Here is a 7438-nt window from a genome sequence, read left to right as displayed (position 1 = left end):
GGAGGGTGACTTCCTTTTATATCATGCTGTTTGCTTATAATGTGCTATCATTTGCAGTTTTTGAAAGGATATATTTACATACAATCACATACATATATCTGCCTCTATGCGTCAACTATCTCTGGAAGGATATATAAGATTGAGGGAGCATCTTATGATTCCAATATAGGCCCTGGAAGTCATTTGACATTTTAAAGAGGCTCTTCTCTGGCTGGCGTGGGCTGATCCTGGACAGATGTGTTGGTCCTTCAGAAAGTGGGAGAAGAAACTTTATGCTGTTCTGTGTGGCTTCAGATCACACAGGGAAGCACCAGCATGGGTTAACACACCCAACACTATGCTCCCGAATGTCCCCCGGTGTCCCTACTCTGTGCCCCCCCCCCATACATGTTGGTGATCTGCTATCTTTTCCTGTCTCCACCCCTGAACAAGATGCTCCTTGCAGTTGAGAATGTGTTTTACTGCTCTTTACACCCCCAGGGCTTATCACAGTGCCTGAGCCAGTTAAGCCTGGACACAGCTGTGGAACCTCAGGCAAGTGATTTAACTCCTCAGAACCTGTTTGTTCATCTGTAAAATGGGAATGATTCTAATCTCTTCTTCTTTATGCTGGTACAAAGGTGAAGTTAGATAACAAATGTGCCTGTTGAAGATAGTATAGGCTAGCTAGTATTTCAGTAAATGTTGACAGAATGAATAAATTCATCCCACAAGACTGCGATGGGTTAAAATGCAAATACTTCTGATGCTAACTTTCAGGGCCTGCCTCCAGGTAGGAATGGGTTTATCAGATAACTTTTTCTCAGGGCCTTTTTGGCTGCCTGAGACTACCTAGTACCCCCCCCCCCCCGAAAAAAAGACGGTGGGCCCCCAAGGAAAGAGGGTGCTTGCCAAGGACAGGGAGACACGTACTGATGAATAATAGCAGCTACATCACTGAGCACCTGCTGTGTGGCAGGCATTGCACCCAGCTCTTACAAGTCTTGTTTGATTGAACTCTCTCAGTAACTCTGGGAGGAACCTGGTATTGTCCCCAATTTACAGACCAGGAGACTAGGGTTCAGGGAAAGGAAATAACTGGCTCAAGTTCCCATCATAGAGCCAGTGTTTGAACCTGGTTCTATCTGACTCCAAAACTCAGTGCTGTTGACCAGCCTGCTGGCCCGCCTGCTGGTGGGCCTCCAGGTGGCTCTGTGTATGCCAGCTGTCTCGGTCTGTCACGCCCTAGAGCTCTGGCTCACCAACCACCAGGGAAATCTTCATGCCAAAGGGTCCTGAAAACCTCTTGGTCACAGACGAAAAACAAGTCTCTGCCTGGGCCTGTACAGTTGGTGGTGGCCAGGCCCTGGGGAACACTCCTCCTCTGAACCATCAACTGGTAGGCAGGTGACCTCTTCCATGGCTGTGTCCCTCTCCTCCCAGTAGTCTGAAAGCCGCTGAACATTTGGAAATTACTGAGCAGTGATAGGAAATCAATCTTGGTGCATGGGCAGTGTGCGGGGTGGGAGGAAGGGAATCCAGGCTGTTTCCTTTCTCACTATAGCCCGGCTTAAGAACATTCCAGAAGTCTTGGAAGGAAGAAAACTCATAACACCCCAGGGAGAAATGGACTAAACTATAGGGTGTTGGCAACTTGTCCTCAGCCAGGTCCTCCCAAGGATCCCCCACCCCTACCCCCAGGCCATCTTGCCAAGGTTCCACTCCATGTGAACCCAGGGTGCAAAGAACAGCTGGTGAATGGGGACAAGGAGACATCCAGTCAGTAGCCCCTGCCTACACCCCCCAACACACACACAGGGGATGTGGCTGGGTCCATGGAAAAGTGTGCTGATACTGTGTTGCGAGGCCCACATGGCTGGGGAATAACCTTATCTGGTAGCCAGGCAGCCTGCCAACGGTGCCAGGTCTCCTCCAGCCTGCCAGGAGTCAGTGACCCAGCACTGGCAGAAGACTCTTGCCCTGCCCCATGGGGGAAGGCTCAAACTGCTAGAATGGCACAGGAGATGGGAAGTAAAGGGCATTGGAATTCTAAACAGTATTTCGATTTTGACTGGTTTTATGTTTCCCTCAAGCTAAAGCAATGTGGTTTCCAGCACCTGAGCTCCTACAGGAAAGAGAAACTTCTCTGTTCAGGCCCTCCTTTGCAGTGAGAGATAGGACACACAGGGCTCAACTAGGGGAACTGGGGGTGGGATGGCCACCCATGGCCAGGAGAACCATCTGCCTATTCACTCTTAGCCCAACAAATGGCCAAAGATGAGCTTCCTAGTGACCCCAAAGCTGAGAGCAGCCAAGGCCAAAGTCCACAGTGGGAAGCCAGAACATTGGCACCCGCTAGCTTACAGGTCAATGTTGCCCTCTCTCTCTCTCTCTCTCTCTCTCTCTGCAGTCAGCAGTAGCACTGGAAGCCAACAAGCCAGATGGAGTTAGTCCAGAAGTCAAATTTTCAGAAAGAAACACTTCTCAGTCCTCGAGGTACACATGCAAATTGCCTAACGCCAAAATATCCAGAGGCCACGGTGAACCTCAGACCTCACAGATTTTAGCAACAGTCTGCTGTTAGAAAGTGGTTTAGGTTCACTCTGGAGGGCTTCTGGAGCCTGGATCCCGTGTCTTCTTTACAGTATCCCTGGGCTTCCCCCTCAGCAAATTCAGCACAAGCATTGAAGTAGGCTAGCACTTATTGGTTCTGAAGATAGACTAGAATCCCAATTCCTCTTCCATCTACTAGCTGTGGTCTTTGGGTAAGTTATTTGAGCTTTCTGAACTTCAATTTTGTCCCTGCAAAATGAAGCTAATAATACTACTGATGTCAGGGTGGCATCATGAAGTTTAAAGAACGTAAGTGAAATGTTTGCAATTTATCCCAGTGTCTAGCACACACTAGGCCCCCAAGAAATATCAGTACCTCTGTCTCCCCAGAATCCTAGTGCGGGACAGCTCAGGGCAGGCTTGCTAAAGCTCAATGCAGCAAGACAGCTGCCAAAGTGAATTTTACTCACTGACTGACTTTCCAAAAGGCCAAAGTGAGTTCTACTCACTGGTTAATTTTCCAAAAGGCCCTGTGAGCCTACACATCCCAGGCTCTTTCTCAAAGAGGAAGCAAAACCCCTGTCCATCAACTCACCCCACACCTTCCTTAGCATAGCCCATTCCAGGTCTTGATGACACACCTTCCCACTGCCCTTCAGATTGGGGGATAGGGGTGGGGAGGCTTTACCTGGGCCCTTAGCAGGGAGGGGTACCCCTCAGCAGGGCCTGGTAGAGCTGAGTTCCTGAGCCCAAACAGGCCATGGCCACAGCCACAGCCCACACAGGTGATGCTCCAAGGGGCCTGCACTCAGACACAACTTGAGGGGAAACTGCAAAGACTGAGCCGTTCTGCTTATTGGCACCATAAATCACCAACTGTTCACGTCCTGCTGCACCTCCCTGCCCCCGCTCCCTTCCAACCAAGCTGTCCCCAGGGTCCCTGCACTGCCATCCGCCCTATGAGACTCCCCTATTCAGGGGCCAGAGCCAATCATTCACTTAACAAGCAAGAGGAGTTCGGCTGAGTTTATTTTTCACAAATGTGAACTGCCTTTGTTCCTGAACAATGAGGAGTGTGCAGCTGTGGAAGATGGAAAAGGACACAGGCCAGGGATGGGGTAGGGTAGTGTGGGGTGAGGACAGGGCTTACTTGGTTGCTCCACACGCCTTGGACCGTCACTCTGGCTTCTGTATCCAGAACATTTTCTCGATGACACTGTCCACAGTCCTTTCTAAAAATTAGTTACAGGGTTTGATTCAGCTGAACCAGACACAGGCCTGGTTACTGCAGTCATTTGGGAAGCTGGAGTAGAGCCTCCGGTCACATCACCCACTGATCCCCATGCCTGCCAACCTGCTTACTCCTCACGTGCAGAGCGTCACCTCTGAGGTTCCTTTCTCTCCAAGGATGTTGCCACCAGGTAGTCTTCCTGGTTTCCTCTGCTTTGGCAGGAAAGACCAGGCACACAGAGGCCTTCTCTTTCACTAGAGTCTGGTTTCATGACCTGGGCAGATGACACTCCCCATATCTGTCCTGGAAAGCCCCTCAAAAGTAGAGAAAAACTCCCCAAATCAGGGCCAGAGCAAGGAAAGGGGAAAAGGATGAAGGAGAGTGTCAGGGCAAAAGATTTCATCACATCTTTGGAAATTGAAGGCCCTCCCATGTACACACACAAATACATGACACAAGGAATATCTAAGACCTTCACAGTCATCATCTCTAGGTGAAACAGGATTATAGGGGATCCCAGCTCCCCTGGACTAGCTGTGTGATTTAGGGGAAGTTCCCTAGTCTCTCAATGCTCAGTTTCCTCATGTGTAAATAGGGGTCACAGTAGTACATATCTCAGTGTGCCGTTGTGAAGAGTCAATGAGATTATCCATATCAAGATCTTAGAGCAGGGTAAGGCATATATAGTCACAAAATCAATAAATGTAACAATCATAATTATGTCCCCTATTTCCCTAGCCTTTTACAAGAGGTGTGCATTGATTTTCAAATTTTGTAAAATAAATGTTTTGTTCAAATTCAAAAAGTAATTATGTGCTTCAAAAAATTCAAACAACTTTTAGGGAAAAAGGTGCAACCCGCCTGTCACCTCCTTCCTGATACTGCTGTCCTCCATAGAAGGCTATATAACTCCAGCTTAGCTGTATAACTCAAAACCCTCTCCAATACCCTTATTTGCATTCCTTTGATTATAAGTGAACCTATAAGCATCTTCCTATGTGTTGTTGGTTATTTGTGTTGGGGGAGGTCTTCCCACCCCACCATTATTAAATAGTCCAGTAGAAGATTTCACTTCAGGTTTTTAGTTTTTTGTGGGATATCCAGGCTAAAAAGCCAGTGACTCCCAAGTCAGACATGTGCCCAGGGAGCTCCTGCAGGCTGGGGCCGCTCTGGCAAGCAGATGTCAGCTGGTAAAGGGACTCAGGCCATTTTTCAGACCCAGGCTTCCACCTTCTATCCTGAAGGGCAGGACAGGTTTTCTGACCCACAGGATTCAGAAAATTGCAGATGTACTTCTGGCTCCTCACCTACCCCCAGTGTGCTGCCAGGGGACCCCACAGCTTGGACTTGGCAGGAGGATCTGTCCACAGACCTGCATTCCAGGGCACAGACAGAGAGAGAAGGTAAACCCAGACATCAGGAATGCAGCCCACCCCTGCAAAATAATGCTGCTAGCAACCCAGATCCCCATCATAAAAGCTTAATGTAATTACGCAGGAACGAGTAACTTCCGGTGGGAGTCCCAAGGAAAAAGGCATTCTAATAAGGCCAGGCCCCCTGCTGAGGCAAGGCAGCCCAACCGGAGGAACAACTTGGCTTCCAGACACCCACCTCCACCCTTACCTAGCCCACCCAGAGCCTACAGGGGGCTCAGGGCTGAATTTCCAAATCAAAGGTCCCATCCACCCCAGAGCATGAAGGGCATGAGCAGCCTGAGAGCCACCAGGCAGTGTGACCTCCCACCCACCATTTATAAGACCCCATGGGCCAGATCCTTATCTTCAAGAAGCCTCAGGCTGCCCCCAGGTAGGGGAGGGATGTTCAAAGACCCAGAAATGAGAACAAAAACAGAGGGCTTAGGAGCCCAGAAGCAAGAATGAGACTGCCTGGGTTCAAATCTTGGCTCAGTCACTTCTTAGTAATGTGACCTTGCATAATATACCTTTCTGTGTCTCCATTCCTCGTTTGTAAAATGAGGCTGATACTAGTACTTACTTCATAGGTTTATATGAAAGTTAAATGTACTTGGAACAGTAGTTGGCATATGGTAAACGATGCATAAAGTTTGCTGCTATTACCATTACTAACCCTTGTGAACCCTGAGGACTAAGAAGGGCTTCTGGTGACTATCTGGAGTCAAAATAAAAAATTAAAAAAATTAGGCAGAGCCCAGCAGCCATTTCCACACAGGAGCCTCTCATACAAACTGCATTTCAGAGAAGCCTCCACACTAGAGTGCCTGCAACTGTACTGCTAAGCTATCTGCCGACAATGTTTCTGCCCTCTGAGCAAGCCATTATAAAGGAGTTCCTGGAGCCCTATTACAACCAATAGGACTGAGACTCCAGAGCTGTGCAGCTCTGACCAATCATAGTGGCTCTATTCTGACCAATCAGGGACAAGGGGTGGGGACTTCTGTTTATATAAGCCAGTTCCCCTCTACCTCAGAGAGCGCCCAATCCAGTGAAGACTTGGGGCTGTGTTTCCCAGGTTGGACCTCAGTGGAGCAGGAGGAAACCATTGTGGTGGGGAGCCAGCCTGGTTTCAGGGCTGCCTGGCCCTGGGGTAGTTTCACCATCATTTCACAGCTGTGCTGTAGCACTACTGAGCTTCTCACAGCAATGCTGTTTTTACAGCCATGCTGCATTACCATTGAGCTGTTTGCACTCCAAGTTGGGGATTTCTATTGGCATTGAATTGACCATCGATGAATTGGTGCCATTGACCATTGGTTGACATCCTGAAGAGAGGCGACATGCCCTTCTCCTTCTCTTTCCTTCTTACTAACTGGAATGCAGTCATGACAGGTGGAGCTGCAGCAGGCATCTTGGTCCATGAAGTGACCTTGGCACGGTGAGCTGGGCTACCAGAAACCTCCCTGAGGAGGCAGAATAGAAAGGAGTGTCTCCTAAGGTCTACAGCCTAAGAGGAGCAGAGAAAGAATTGGGTCACACACAAAATCCTAGTTCAGAGGCCCAGCTGCTCAAAAAGGGAGGTAGAATCTTCCAGAGGGTTGGTTGGTTCATTCTGTGGAGCTTCTTAATTAAATGTCAGAAGAGCACTGCTGACTTGAGTAGATAGTGGGGAGCCACTGAAGGCTTGTGAGCAGAGGAATAGCAGGATAAGAGTGGGTCCTGGGAGCTCAGAGGCCAACAGTGAGCTGATACATGGGAGAAGGTGAGACTTTGCACGGGGCCATCACACAAATCCAGGAAAGCTGTCCTGTGCTGGTAGTCAACAGACCTCAGTGATATTTCTCTTCACCAAATGCATGTTTGCAAATTGAAACATTATTTCTGAGCCCCGCCCCACATCTTGGGCTGCTCCAGGTTCCTCCTGCATCCCAGAGTCACTGAGGTGTCCAACCTGAGATTCCTGACCCAACAGCCTGAAATAAACAGGAAACCAGATGCCTGAGACTGCATTGGCCCTTTGGCAAAATCTGCAGTTTACAGTTGGGAACAGAGGTGCCCACAGGGAACGCCACCTCTCAGACTGTGGATGGGGGCAAAATTGGATCTGCAAACTGGGGCTTTACACCCCTGCAGAGTGAGGAATCGAATGAAATAAAACAGCAGCAACAACAACGAAACCGGGAGGAGAACCATGCTACGCACAGCAGGACTCACGCTTATAGACATGATATTGGGCGAAAGAAGCCACACACAGAAGAGG

This window comes from Furipterus horrens, unplaced genomic scaffold (genome assembly GCF_987537825.1).
Source record: "Furipterus horrens unplaced genomic scaffold, mFurHor1.1.pri manual_scaffold_17, whole genome shotgun sequence".
NCBI classification, from domain to species: domain Eukaryota; kingdom Metazoa; phylum Chordata; class Mammalia; order Chiroptera; family Furipteridae; genus Furipterus; species Furipterus horrens.
Note: the sequence above shows the minus strand (reverse complement) of the source record.